This window comes from Quercus robur, chromosome 12, assembly GCF_932294415.1.
Source record: "Quercus robur chromosome 12, dhQueRobu3.1, whole genome shotgun sequence".
NCBI classification, from domain to species: Eukaryota; Viridiplantae; Streptophyta; class Magnoliopsida; order Fagales; family Fagaceae; genus Quercus; species Quercus robur.
Genome location: NC_065545.1, coordinates 27440317 through 27456146, shown reverse-complemented (window position 1 = coordinate 27456146; position 15830 = coordinate 27440317).

The following is a 15830-nucleotide window of genomic DNA, read 5'->3' as shown; positions in this document are numbered from 1 at the left end:
AAAAAATTATTTCAAATTTTTACTCCTTCATTAAAAAATAATAATAATAAAAAATAAAAAATTCTCTCTGAGACTTTGGCTTACTTTATTGTTGACAGTAAAATGAAGTTATTTTTCCCCGCACTTTTTTTTTTCTTCATAAGCAAAAAATTACACCACTGTTACAACCAATAGATCTCTATCTACATATGTGATTCTTTCCCATTCTCCTTATCTCTCTTCCTCTCTTCTATATTTTCTTAGTTTGATCAAATAATTTGATAAATACTCTATATATTTTCAAGTCCAAGAAGTCTTTTAGCGCTTGCTCAAAAATTTCAAGAGAACAACCACGTCCACGTGTATGATTAAAACGTCACACTTCAAAAGCAAAAACTTACATTAGTTACTATTTTTTTTTTCATAGTTTCACATTTACTCCTAGTTCTACTCCTAGGTGTGTTAATATTCTTTTTTATCATATAATTTTATTTAATTGATAATACACATGAATATAACAAGTTATTATTCATTTGAAAAACAAAAATGTATGATTAATTATTTAATTATATTTGTTATTTTACAGATATTTAAACTATTAATAACTTTTTTAGACTATTGTACAATATAGTTGTATTGTATATTGAATTGTATTTAGAATACTATTTTAGATTATTATAATATGGAAGTTGTATGTATAGAAAAGAAAAAATCATTTTGTTTTTTACTTACCCCCCCCCCCCCAGGACAAATTTCTATCTCTATCATTGCTGAACCCCTAGAAAAAAAATCATGGAGTTTCTACAGTTATTATTAAATTGAGCATTGGAACAACCCTACCACAAATAAGAGCAAATTTTTAACCAAATAATCTTGAAAGTAACATCAAACTAACACAAACTATACAAGGAGAACTTTGGGGTTTGAGTTTTATTTAGGAAGAGGAGTAAAAAAGAAAAGAACAAAATTGTATAATATATTTTTAAAATTTAAATATATATTAATTACAGGTAGTTTGGGTCGGGTTAGGCGGATTTGTGAATCTTACAACCCAAACTTAACTTGACCTATTGTAAAAAATAAATCTCACAACCCAACCCAACATGGTGGGTTGGGTTGGATTGGGTCGGTTTTGGCAATTTGGCTGCACACCCTACTCAATGTTATGTCATTGCTTTTGTTGAACGATGTTGTTTTGAGTCAATTTTTTTGAAAAATTCGGATAGTAAAACTGTTGTAGAAAATTTTTGAAGTTTTTTCTTTACAAGTAATTTCATCCATCATTAAGTTATTGTTTGTATGCGGGTACATCATAGTAGGGATGTCCACGAGTTGGGTGGATTGGGTTTAAGGTTTACTTGTTACTCAAAGCTCAAGTCGAGTAGAAGGAGTGAAGACCCGCGACTAATCACCAACAACCACGAGTTGAGTTAGATTAGGCTTTGGCAGACGATTTTTTGGTTTGATTGAAATCGATGGAGCGGTGGTTGGTGGAGGAAGGTAGATCTTTGCTCAATTTGAGTGGAGGAGAGAAGGTTTGGTTAGATTTGAGTGGATTAGAGCCAAACATTGCCAAATCTAGGCAAAACTCCGCCAATCAGATTTGAGAGAAACATCGCTAGATTTGAGTAAATCTAAGCCAAACATCACCAAATCTAAGCAAATCTAAGTTAAACGTCGCTGAATTTGACCGAATCTAAGTGGAGAAGGCCTAAACATGGCTGGATCTAAGTGGCGAAGGGCTTAATAGTTGTAGGATCTGGGTAGATATGAGGGTTGCTTGAAATGTTTTTCGATTAGGTAGGGTGGCTTGGTTTTTCCTGCAACTTAACTAGCTGGGGTTTGTTTGTAAGAGAAGGGACACATTGACCGACGTAAGGATCGGATTGGGCCACCAATGGTCGGTCCTGTTGGGTGGTGGGTTGCTTGGATAAACCTACATCATAGTATGATGTGAATCATGTGATCACTCATCATAACCATACAATAACATTATTTTGTCATCACATGTAGTCTTATATAGTTGTGGATTCCATATGTTGTTAGAGAAAATGATAGATATCTTTTATGCAAAACATGCTTTCTCTCAAACTGAAGGCATATCCCAAAATTTTGATGACTTGCAATATGAAGAATTTAATGTGGCCTGAGGCTGTGGTGGCCAAAAAAAAAATATAAATAAATAAATAAAATGAAAGGAAAATAGAAATTAATCTAAGTTTTATAAATAAGAGTATTGTAACATCATTTAAGACCTTTGCAGATAATGAAACAGATTTTAGGTAGAAATGCCATACCTCTAAAGGAAGTCATAAAGCGAACTTATCAACAACTAAGGATTGTTTGAGAATGAAAGTTCAAATAGTGTGTAAAATACCTATGAACGTTTAGACCCCCAAATATAAAATTACCATCATAAGCTTATACATAAACAATATATGTGCGGGATGATGAATATAAGCTAAACCCAAATTGGTAAAACACTCCAAACCAAAATTAATCACAACCACAGTAGTAATTAAAAGATAAAGATTAAGGGAAGAGAGATGCAAACACAAAGATAACACGACAATGTGTTATAGAAGAGGAAATCGAAGTACTCGGTGAAAAACCTTTCCATCACCTTTTAAGCTGTTAATAATCCACTAGAGAATAAAGTTGGGATACATGAACAGTAGAAGACTCTCCAAGCCTAATCTACATAGTGCACCTAAGCTCTCCAAGCTTCTTACTCTAACAGGGTTACACTGAACCTTGTCTTCTCTAGCTTACCAGATCCCGCAATAGCCTATTACATCAACCAAATGAATTGGTCCCTTTTGAACTACTTCCCAAGCACCAAAATACCTCATCATTGATATGGGTATGGTGAGATAAAGATTTGGCTAAATGTATTTCTAAAGGATATGTCAATGGAGAGGGTGAGAGTAGAGGAATTTGGAGAATCAAAGGATGAAGATTGTGGATGAATCAATCTTGTTTTTCTCTAGGGTTTCTCTCTCAAAAATTCTCTCTAGGAGCTTTCTACATTTTGTGGGTATAAGGGTATTTATAATAGGGTGTATAAGGAATACGAAAGGTCAATTTTCATCAAACAAGGCATTCTGGCGACTTGACCTCACGACTGGAACGAGTTGAGAGTTTGAGTCGCGAGCTAACTGCTTGGCCAGACTGGAAGTTTTGTCTTGTAGTGCTCCAGCTGTCATGACCCTTCAACTCTTCTGCATGCTTTACACGTGTGCCACCTTTGGGGACTTACCAATCGCGAGATCCAGTCACGAGGCTCTTCTTGAGTGCACACATCTTGAGCTTTCTTCACACTCTTTCACACACTACCCTTACATAATTCCCACCTAAATACAGGGTATCTAATTGCTAAATTACAAGCAAATTTGGCACAGAATAAAGTCAACACATGATTGAATAAATTCAACCTTACAATCTCCCCCTTTGGCTATTCCATGACAAAACCCTAAAACAGACTCTAAACTTAAAATGTGAGTTGGGAACAGTTGCTAAAACTCACTCACACCTAACTTTAGAACTTGTGAAGCTCTTGAACCATATGAACAAGTTTTTCCTAAAAAATATAACACAAGACGATCATTGTAAGCAGAAATCTTGAAATGCATATGGAACAAGCACAATGCGATCAAGTAGTAAAGACTAAAGCAATAAAGCATAACTTGACCAAACAAGAACAGTCACTATAAATAGTGATCACAATGATCATTCACACAAGAAATGAACATCTGGACATTCAAGCTAATAGGCTCAATGCAAAGTATCATTTGCATGTCCAACACTCAACCGATACAAGAACGTAAAGTAATTGCATCAAGGATAAAAATCCAATAAGGGCACAAGAGTGAAGTACTAAAGAAAATGCATCACATTGGCTAAAAGTACTGAGTATGAACTGAAATATATAAGCCACTGTACTTAACAAAATACTATGAAAACCCATAAATAAACAAGATCCAAACATAAACAACAAAAGTCATAAACAACATAAACTAAACAAAGAAATGCTTAAAGTTTCTCCCCCTTAAAATGATGCTCCCCCCTCAAGAGCTACTTCTATTCCATATCTCCCCCTTTTTGACTGAAATGGCCAAAGGGTTAGGGCTATGCAGTGAAGCTATCAAACTTGGTTGAAAGCAGATTAATCTATTCTTGGATAGCAGTTAGCTTATTAGATTGCTCATTTTGGATGTCTCGCAGCCCATCAATCCTCTCAAGGATGATCTGAAATGCATCTGGAGGTACTGCAGAAGATGACGAAGCTCGACTCCTTTTACCATGGCTTTGTGAGCTTAAGGGTTGTCCTTTTGCTTCTGTCTCAGTGTCCATAGGTTCTCCTTGTGCTTGATCACCCTCCTCTTCATCACCCGGAAGACGAACTTTAATCCGTGCAATCATTAGAGCATTGATAGCTGGAGGAGTAGGCATGAGACTGATGTCTTGGTCGAAAGAGCCTCACGAGTAGACTAGGGAGAATCAGATTTTCCTTTGAGGTTGTCCTTGTTTCATTAGCAATGATAAAGAAAGCATGAGCACTAATATCAATATAAGTATTCTCCCACAACTCCATGAGAAAAATGGCTCTAGCATTATTAATTGTGGTCATCTTCTTTATCGGATACAGATTGAACATCATAATTAAGGTAAGACATCTCAAATTAGGTGAAAAAGCAGTTGTGTTGAGGCATCTTCCCTCTCTAACACCACCAATATAAGATTGAACCATATTTATAGAAAGTATTCTGTCCTTGTAGTGAGTAAAATCATACTTTAGATCCTCAAAGCCAAGAACATCATCAATATCTACCAAATCTATTTTGAACTCATGACCTCTAATCCAACAATTGATTTCATCCCCTCTTAAAATGGCATTGGCATAGAATTCACGGATCAAAGGTTCACATACCTCGGGGAGATCACCAAGGAGCTTGTCCCAACCTCTATCTTGAAAACAGTTTGGGATAAAATAGTCCTTAAAATCAGCGAAGTCCACAAATCTTTCTTGGATGATTGGAGCCTTCTCATAGAACTGATTGTATCTCTCAAAGTGTTTGGTAGATTGGAACTGAGTACTGTCCATTTTCTTCCTTTTGTCAGCACGATGTGCAGTAGTCTTCTTCTTTTGAGTCATCTGCAAAAACATAGCAACAAAGACCACAACACAGAGTAAAACATCATATGGTAACACCAAACATTAGTAACAAGTTAGTAGCAATAGAATGGACTTAGAATTAGGTCAAAGATTTAAACTAAAGCATAGTTCAAAAGCAACTTGACAAGAGAGGACACATAGCATCAAAACACAGTAGAGTGTTTGCATTATTTCCTCAAACATATCAAAGTGTGTGTGTGTGCACATATAACAACCTATGGCATATCGCAAAACACATAACCAAAGATGTATTTTACAAGCAATATATTTGAATGTTCAAGCTTATAATCAAACAATGTACAAATTACCAATTCAAGCTTATAATCAAACAATGTATGTGCGGAATATGAACATAAACTTAAAACAGAATTGATAAAAAAATCTAAGCCAAATAAAATCACAATCACAGCAGAAATTAAATGGCAAAGATTAAGGGAAGAGAGATGTAAACACAAAGACAACACAGTGATGTTTTCTCGAAGAGGAAACCGAAGTCCTCGGCGTAAAACCTCTCCGCCGCCCTCCAAGCAATCAATAATCCACTAGAGAATGAAGTTGGGATACATGAATAGCAGAAGACCCTCCAAACCTAATCTACCCAGTGTACCTAAGCCCTTTAAGCTTCTTGCTCCAACGAGGTTACGTTGAACCTTTGTCTTCTTTAGCTTACCAAATTTCGCTATAGCCTATAGCATCAACAATAATCAATTGGTCCTTCCTAACTGCTTCCCAAGCACTAAATAGCCTCCTCATAGATATGGGTACAGTGAGAAAAGGTTTTGGCTAATATACCTCTCAAGGATGTAATAATGGAGAGGGAGAGAGTAGAGGAATTTGGAGAATCAAAGGATGAAGATTGTGGATGAGTCAATCTAGTTTTTCTCTAGGGTTTCTCTCTTAAAATTCTCTCTAGAAGCTCTCTATAATACGTAGGTATAAGGGGTATTTATATTGGTGTGTGTTTGGAATGCGAAAGGTTAGTTTTTCCCAAACAGATTGGTTTGGCGACTTGGCCTCATGACTAGACTGAGTCGCGAGCTAACTGCTTGGCCAGCCTAGGACTTTTGTCCTTTAGTGCAACAGCTAATGTGACTCTTCAGCTCCTCTACATGCTTCACATGTGTGCCTCTTTGGCGACTTGCCAGTCGCGAGATCCAGTCGCGAGGCCCTGCTGAGTTGCACACTTCTGAGCTTTTCTTCACACTCTGTCACACACTACCCTTACATGATTCCCACCTAAATACAGGGTTTCTAAATGCTGAATTACAAGCAAATTTGGCACAAAATAAAGCCAACAAAATGGTTGATTAAATTCAACCTTACAATCTCCCCCTTTGGCTATTCCGTGATAAAACCCTAAAACAAACTCTAGACTTACATGTGAGTTGGGAACAGTAGAACAAAACTCACTCACACCTAACTCTAGAATCTGTGTAGCTCTTGAACCATAAGTACAAGTATCTCCTGAAAAACAACAACACAATATGATCATTGTGTGCAGAAAACTTGTAATGCATATAGAGCAAGCACAATGCGATCAAGCAAAAATGGAATTAAGCAATAAACCATGGTTTGACCAAAAACGAACAATCACTATAAATAGTGACCACAATGCTCATTCACACAAGGAATGAACATCCAGACATGCAAGCTAATAAGCTCAATGCAAAATATCATTTGCATGTCCAACACTCAACCAGTGCAACAACTCAAGGTAATTGCATTAAGGATATAAAATCCAACAAAGGGCACACGAGTGATGTACTTAAAGAAAATGCAAAACATTAATCAACAAGTACTATGCTACAAAGCATGGGTACAAAAACACAGTAAACTTAAACTGAATATATCAACTTATATATATACCACAAAACCATCAACTTTAAACATAAACACTAAAACCATATCCACACAAGCACTGTAATCATATCCAAGAGTTTATAAGAACTGTAAGCAAATAGCTATAAACTAGACTAGCAAAACAAAAGTTTGTTAGGCTATCCAAAAGTATGTGTGAGTGTATGTATTAGCTTCCTCTTGCTCCCCCTGTCACTATGCACATCAGCTTCCTCTTTCTTGTGTTGCTTTCCCCTTTACTGTATGCTATCTCTCCCCCAATTTGGCATGAATAGCTAAAGGCTGTCCTCTAGTTTTTGTTGAATAGCATCTAACTGTGTCTCAATGGTTTTGAGACGCATTTGAACTTGATTGTTGGTGGAGTAGAGAACTTTTTCAAACTTGGCAATACGTTTATGTAGGCTCGCAAACAAAATACCCAACCTGTCATCTTGATGGCTAGATTGTTCATGCTAAGTGCTAGTTGTCTGTAGCACAAGAGTAATGGCAGAAGCAGTCTTGGTATGCATAGGTGTAGCAGAGCCATGACTGAATGAAGTGGCATGAAGGAAGGGTTCACTCTTAAGTGCTTTAGAGGAGTAACTTACTTGCTTGAAGAGATATCATGGATAATGGTTGAAGACGTGGCAATATTTTTCCATCTGTTGGGGGACGAACACCTTCAAGGACCATAATCTTCATAAGAAGACTACAGAAAGGGAGGCATGTTCGTGCTGCCGATTGAGCTGCTGTTTTCCCAATGGTCTGAAAAATGTGGGCACAAATGTCAATTGGAACTCTAGTGATGAGATCACATAGAAATTGCGCTCTTCCAAGGTTGATGAATGCGGTGTTCGAGAGTGGGTAGAGGTTGAAGAACATGATCAATTTGAGAGTCGTCAGATCAGGTGCAAACTTTGTAGTGCCTATGGATGTGCCTTTTCTTGAGACCTTATGATCAGGCCCGAGAACTTGAAGAATGTCTTGTACCTGAAGCTGTCTATCATCATACGGAGTGAGGTCTACATTTTTCGGTCTAGTGATGCGAAGAACCTTTGCAATGTAGTCTGGATTGATGGTGAACTCTATTCCTCGTACCTAACACTTCAACTCAACTTCGGTATATCTAGCATTTGAATAGAATTCCTTTACCAATTCACCAATCAGGTCCTCGAAGTTCTTGAATAGATTAGCCTAATCTTTTGCTTCAAATATCCTAGGGATAAATGTAGTTCCCAAGGTATCAAATTTGACCACTCATTCCACCACAGTAGGAGCTTTCACAAAAATGCTGGAATGTGTTTGTGAATTGAGAGGAGTCCTGAATCTCTCACTGTTTGAGTCTTGAGACGAACGACGAATTCGTTTTGAAATAGGGGATGATGGAACATCAGTCACAGGCTTTTTTCCTCGAGAGGAGCGTCTAGACATCTGCAAAAAAAATATACACAACAGAGAACCAAGTGCAGAGCCACAAGATACAAACATCAACTTGATTAGATCCAAGTTAGTCAATGAAATAAGTGCACATTGATATTTAGAATGAGATATCACTTAACCACAGTAGATGAACCAAGTTAACAGTAAATTAACAAGTGCAACACTTGTGCATGTGGTGTGCAAATATGATGAATGTGCAGGCACAACTAAGTGCAATGTAATTAATGAACACCATAGAGTCACAAGTAACTATCATTGTGACATTCTAAGACAAGCATGAAATGCGCAGTACAATACAGACATGATATACTACTGAAAAATGAGAAGAATACACAAAAACATGTATATCAAGTATCATATTCTCAATGACAACAATATACATTTAACAACCTCAGTCAAATAAACCCGACCCATATTCGAAACTTAAGATTTTCAAAACTCAACATCAACTCAAAAATCAAAGAAATCAAGGCAAGAAACATGAAATACTTAGAGAAAATAAGAAAACCCATACCATTTTCTTGAAGATTGAAGTAGAAATGATGAACAACAATGGTGGTTCTTCGAGAGTGACATGGTGAGTTTGAGAGAGGTATAAACGGGGAAGACAATGAACAGTCACAAAAGTTCGAGGGAAAACTTAAAAGTTTTAAAAATTGTCCTTCAAGCGTAAAACATGTGTTTTTCGCGACTTAACCAAGTTGCGAGTCACCAAACACCTTAGAGTCAAAATTTTGAAAAATTTGTCTAAGCGTGTTTCGTGACTAGAAGGTCCACCTGCAAAGAAGTCGCGAAAGGAGCCGTGAAAACTTCTATATAACCTCGCGACTTGAGCTTCCACTCGCGAACAAGTCACCAAACCGAGTTGTGAGAACTTCCAAAATCCAATTTTTTGAAAAATTTTCTAAGTATTTTTCATGACTGGGACATTGACTCGCTAGTTAGTCGCGAAAATCCTATGTGTAAGCTCGCGACTAGAGACATGCAACTGGTTTGACTTGCGACCAAGTCGCCAAAACAGGGCAACACTATTTTTAAAATTTTTGATATTTTTGCAAAAACAAAAGACTTTCCAAAAACAATTAAAAACACTCAAAAATCTTTTTGTGTTAGATCAACAGAAATTGAGTATGTGAAACACATTTAATCAAGCACAATCACACAAATGAATATGACATTCATTGAACATAGGCATGTGTGATGTGTGTGGGTATCAAAAATGAGATAATCCTTAGTCTAATGTGAGCCTTCAATGATCAATTCAACCAAGGCAAACACAATTAGCACTAGATAGAGTAACCCATCTCAATTATAGAAATATGCATATATGACCTCCCATATAACTTGATAACATAATTTTGAAGCTTTTCATTTGGCTCCATATACATCATATCATTTGATCTTTTTGAAATAATATATCTTATTTTGAGATCGATGCCTGAAATTTTTAATATTTCAATTTGATAAGCAAGCCTTTGGCTTTTTGGGCATCATACAATTTTAGTTTAAGTCGCTTTCCTTTTTTCCTAGTCAAATATTAGTGTGTGCGATAGGCTTTTGCAGCTCATTATCTCTTTTCATTTGGAGATTTACATTTGTTGAGTTCTTTAAGCAAAAACAATAAAATAAAAGAGTGGAAAGATATATAGGCACAAGTCTATTCATGTCTCAAGATCAACAAAACCATTGACTAATCATTCATGACAAGTTTGAAGATCTATTTATACAATCACATAGATGTCAAGATTTCTCCCACAATGATATGAGTGCATTAAGTACAAGCTATGTTCATGAATACACAAAGCCATTAGTACAAAGGTATAAGGCAAAAAAATGCTTGTGACAAAACACAATAATGTCGATCAAACTTTTTGATTTTCTACTTTTTATGTGTTTTTGGATTTTTGACACAAAAACAAGTAAAGATTGATCAAAAACAACAATGTAAAAACATTTAAAGCAAAAACAAACCAACAAACAATTTTCAACTGAAGTTAGCAAAAAGCACACAACCAAGCATAGTCACAAAACATAGGAAGTATTTATGCATGAACATGTTGTAATGCTTATGCATGAGTATCCTTCTTCACCCACACATCACGTGCATTTGGGGTGATATCCCTATAGGATTGGGTACGAGTGTTAGGGCTTTCAAACCTTCTGGTGAAGCTTGTCAAACAGGTGGTGAATGCATCAATCATCTTCATCACATCCATTACGCCGGAATCACCATCTCAACCTCTTGGATGCCCAACAGCCCAATTCCTTTTGTCATCTCTTGGTCCTCTTAACCTTTGATCCCTTGCATTCTTCAATGCACTAAGCTTATGACGATTTGGTCTGGTGTGCCCTTGAAGTCCATAATGATGGCAGAAATAGTTTGTTCTCGGACCTCGTTGTGATTTTGGAAGTGATTTCCCTTTAGCTTCAGGTTTGACAACTAATTGATTACAGGGCTTATTCAACGCCCGTTGGTCAGCCACATTCTTCTCCTTCTCCACCTTTACTTTCTCAGCAATAGGGGCAACTACAACTGGTTCTTTTGCTTTCACAAATTTTACTTCCTTGGAGATATTCACAGCCGAACTACTCTCTATGGTATATCCCAATCTGATTCTATCGGAGAAAGGTTTTTGATAAGAAAGGACTTCATCTAGCTTCTTGGAGGAAACTCTCTCTACTTTGGCATTTGCTTGAACCACCTCAATTTCAAGAAATTTTATCTTTGAGTAAGCTTCAGTTAGCTCTCCATTCAGCGTCTCTATTTCACATCTGGCCTCCTTATATCGTATTAGGAGACTTCTATAGTCCTCCTCTGTCTTCTTCATCTTTTTAACGACTGCCTTGGCCACCCTTGCATATTCTCTTGACTTTTTAAGGAGGGAATTGTAGTTCTCTTGAAGATCCATTGTACTTTCATCTTCTTCAACATCCGATTCTTCTACAACTCCCATTGATTCCTCATCACTATGCTCCCCAAGCTCTTCTACAAGCAAACTCAAGTCCTCTGAAGACTCAATATGATCAATAGTCATAAAAGCGAAGTAATTCCCTTCTCCGTCACAGCTTTCCTCTGAATCAGAATTGGAAGTGTTTGAGTCACTAAGAGTGGTGGCATGCATCTTGCCCTTCATTCTCAAATAATTAGAACATTCCTTCTTGAAATGGCCATGTCCATTGCATTCGAAACAAGTGACTCCTTGAGTGGATTGAGACTCCTTTCCATCTTTCCTTTTGAAGTCATTTTTCTCCTTTTGGGAACTTGGAAATTTCCCTTTATCACCAAATTTTCCATTGTTTTTGAACTTCAAAAATTTTCGAAAATTTTTCACAAGGTAGGCAACATCTTTCTCGACAACATCCTCATCCGATGAGTCATGAGCTTCTACCCTTTCATTAATCGTCTAAGAGCAAGGGATTTGCTCTTCCTTTGGGATGGCAATGATAGCTCATATGTTTGAAGTGAGCCAATTAGTTCTTGAACTTTGATATCATCAAGGTCCTTGCTCTCTTCAATTGCTGTAATCTTTGCATGGAAGCTCTCCGGCAATGATCGAAGGATTTTCTATCTTTGAGTCCTCTGTTTTCTCACCCAAGTTGAACTTGCCTATGACCACCTCATTCAGCTTGCTATAGAAGGAGTCTGTAAGGTTGAATTTATTCAACCATCTAATTGGCTTTATTCCGTGCCAAATTTGCTTGTAATTCAGCATTTAGTAACCCTGTATTTAGGTGGGATTGTTGTAAGGGTAGTGAGTGAGATAGTGTGAAGATTGCTCAAGAGTGTGCAAGAAAACAGAGAGTCGCGGCTGGGACTCGCGACTGGACTCGCGGCTTCAACCCGCCAGAATCTGCACACGTGCCAAGCATGCTGGAAGATGAACAGTCATGCTAGCTGGAGCACTACAGGACAAAACAGGACAACTGGCCATACGGTTAACTCGCGACTGGAACTCGCGACTTAGTCAAGCCGCGAGGTCAAGCCGCGAGCCACCCCTGTTTTGGAAAAACCTGACGTTTCGCATTCCACTCCTCTTCAGTATAAATACCCTTTTAACCCACGATTGAAAGAGAGCTTCCAGAGAGAATTTTGAGAGAGAAACCCTAAAGAAAAACCAGATTGTTTTACCCACAATCTCTACCTTAGAGTCTCATCAAAATCCCTCACTCTCTTCCTCTCCATTGTCAAATCCTTGAGAGGCCTTTATACCAAACCTGGTTCTTACCATTATCATCTCTGTGAGACAGTCGTTTGGAGTTCTGGGAAGCAGTTAGGAAGGAGCCAATCTTTATTGGTTGATGCTACGGTGAAGTAGCGGAATCCGGAAAGCTAGAAAAGAAAAAGGTTCGGCGCAACCTCGTTGGAGCAAGAAGCTTGGAGGGCTTAGGTGCATTGGGTAGATTAGGCTTGGAGGGTCTATTGCTGTCCTTGTATCCCAACTGTATTTTCTAGTGGATTGATTACCGCTTGGAGGGCGGCGGAGAGGTTTTTCGCCGAGGTCTTCGGTTTCCTCTTCGATAACATATCTGGTGTTATCGCTGTGTTTGCATCTTCCTTCTTCTCTATCTCTGCCTTTACATTATCTGCTGTGGTTTATTTTGTTGTGGCTTAGATAGTTGTTTAATCAATACCATGTTATAGCATATGTTAAGTTTCCGCACACTATTGTTTAACCTATTGCGTGTGTTGATTAAATTGGTTTTTGGGGGTCTAAACGTTCAAAAGTGTTTTTGTACACGTTTTTGAACTTTTAATTGGTATCAGAGCGGGTACACAGCTGTTTGGTGTCATTACCATTTGTGTGATCCTAGACCCCTGTGTTGTGGTTGCTGTTCTTGTTTATACCATGTTGAATTGTAGCTCAAGTGTTTGTGAAAATGTCTCTATGCACATGACTGAAAGGTGTCTTACTGATGACCTTGTAGAGTTATTAAAAACTAAGAAACATGCTAGAGTTTTTGTTCACATGCTGAAATTTCTTGAGAATCAGAATCTTGTCTTACACAGTAGCATATCTGAATCAAAATCATTGATTAAGAAATATAAAAGAAAGAATAGAATGTTGTGTGAAATGATTGAGAATCTGAAAATGAAAAATCAATCTAAAAGTAGCATGAAACCTGATGATGAGTTTGTGTTTGAAGGTCAAGAGTGTCTATCACATGTGAACCTATTTGTGCATACCTCTTTAAAAGTGTTTAATGCTTGTCTGTGGTATCTTGATAGTGGGTGTTCTCGCCATATGACAGGGGATAAGTCACTGTTTAAGTCACTCAAAGAAAAGGTAGGTGACTATGTGACCTTTGGGGATGGAAGCCATGCTCAAGTCCTAGGCAAAGGAACCATTGAGATACCCGGTTTGCCTCTGTTGAAAGATGTGCTGTTCATAAAGGGGCTGAAGGAAAATTTGCTGAGCATCACTCAAATTTGTGATGACAACTTTCTGGTACAATTCTCCAAGAAAGGATGTTTGATCATCAATAAAGAGGGGATTCAGGTTTTGGAAGGAAATCGGACTACGGATAATTGTTATGGAATAGTTCCCACGGCACCAATATCATGTAGAAGTGCTCGGGTCGATATGTTGGAGCTGTGGCATCACAGATTTGGGCATGCCAACTTCAAACAAGTTGCCAAAGTCTCCAAACTTGAAGCAGTTGAGGGACTTCCTAAGTTTGGAAAAGTAGAGAAGACCATTTGTGGTGCATGTCAAATGGGGAAGCAAACTAAGGCAAGCCATCACAAGGTAAATGTGATAGCCACCTCTCGTTGCTTGGAGCTACTTCATGTTGATCTGATGGGGCCCACCAGAACTGAAAGCCTAGGGGGAAAAAGATATATCATGGTCATTGTGGACGACTACTCAAGATACACTTGGGTTGAATTCCTTAGAGAAAAATCAGAAGCTTGTGAGAGGCTAGAGATTCTGTGCAAGAAACTACAAAATGAAAAGGGGATTCCAATAGCCAAGATTAGAAGTGATCATGGGAGAGAATTTGAGAATGCAAGATTCGAGTCCTTCTGTGAGAAGAGTGGTATTAAAAGAGAGTTTTCAGCTCCCAAAACTCCACAACAAAATGGAGTGGTAGAGAGAAAAAATCGTGTGATTCAGGAGATGGCAAGAGTCATGTTGCTGAATAAGCAAATACCTCAAAACTTTTGGGGAGAAGCTGTCAACACCTCGTGTCACATTGGCAATAGGATTTTCTTTCGAGCTGGTACAAAGAAGACTGCATATGAGATATGGAATGAGAAGAAGCCTAAAGTGAAGTATTTCCGGGTATTTGGAAGTAAATGTTATATCTTAAATGATCGAGAGAATCTTGGGAAGTTTGATGCAAGAAGTGATGAGGGTACTTTTCTTGGCTACTCTACTACAAGTCGAGCATATAGAGTGTTCAACAAGAGAACAAAGACTGTGATGGAATCCATAAATGTCAAGATTGATGATGCCTTACCTAAGGTGGAAATGATTGATGATGTAGAAGGGCCGAGCACCGAAGAGCCTGATGTTGAGGTAGAAGCTTTGGATATAGAAGGTGAAGAACCTATACCAGAAGTAGAATCGACTCCCATCAACCCAAGAAGGGAAACGAGATCGATGTCTAGAACTTCAAGTCCTCTTACTCCACCAGAAGTTCATCCTCCTATCTCTCGTAGTGATGAAGTTTCCACTTCAAAAAGGCCTTCCTCAAGAATTCTCAAGAATCATCCGGAAAGTAATATCATAGGATCACTTGATGACGGTCTTCGCCTCAGGAAAGGAAATATTCTGCTAGCCAATCATGTAACATATCACTGTTATCTTGCACAGTTTGAACCAAAGAGGGTTGAAGAGGCTCTTCTAGATGAGAATTGGGTTGAATCAATGCATGACGAGCTGAATCAGCTTGTGAGAAATGACGTGTGGGAACTTGCTCCACGGCCTGAGAACGTTCATGTTATAGGCACAAAGTGGATTTTTAAAAACAAAACTGATGAAGATGGGGAGATAATTCGAAACAAGTCTCGATTGGTGGCTCAAGGCTACACACAAGTAGAAGGGGTGGATTTTGATGAATCATTTGCTCCGGTGGCAAGACTCGAATCCATTCGAATCCTCATGTCCATTGCGTGCACCTTGAAGTTCAAACTTTATCAAATGGATGTTAAGTGTGCGTTTCTGAATGGATATCTAAATGAAGAGGTTTTTGTTGAGCAACCAAAAGGATTTGAGGATCCTCATTTTCCAGATCATGTATTAAGATTAAAGAAAGCACTATATGGTTTAAAACAAGCGCCTAGAGCCTGGTACGACCGTCTTACACATTATCTTCTAGATAGAGGTTTCAAGAGAGGGTATGCTGATCGAACTCTATTTGTCAAAAATGATGAAGATTATCTCCTTGTGGCACAAGT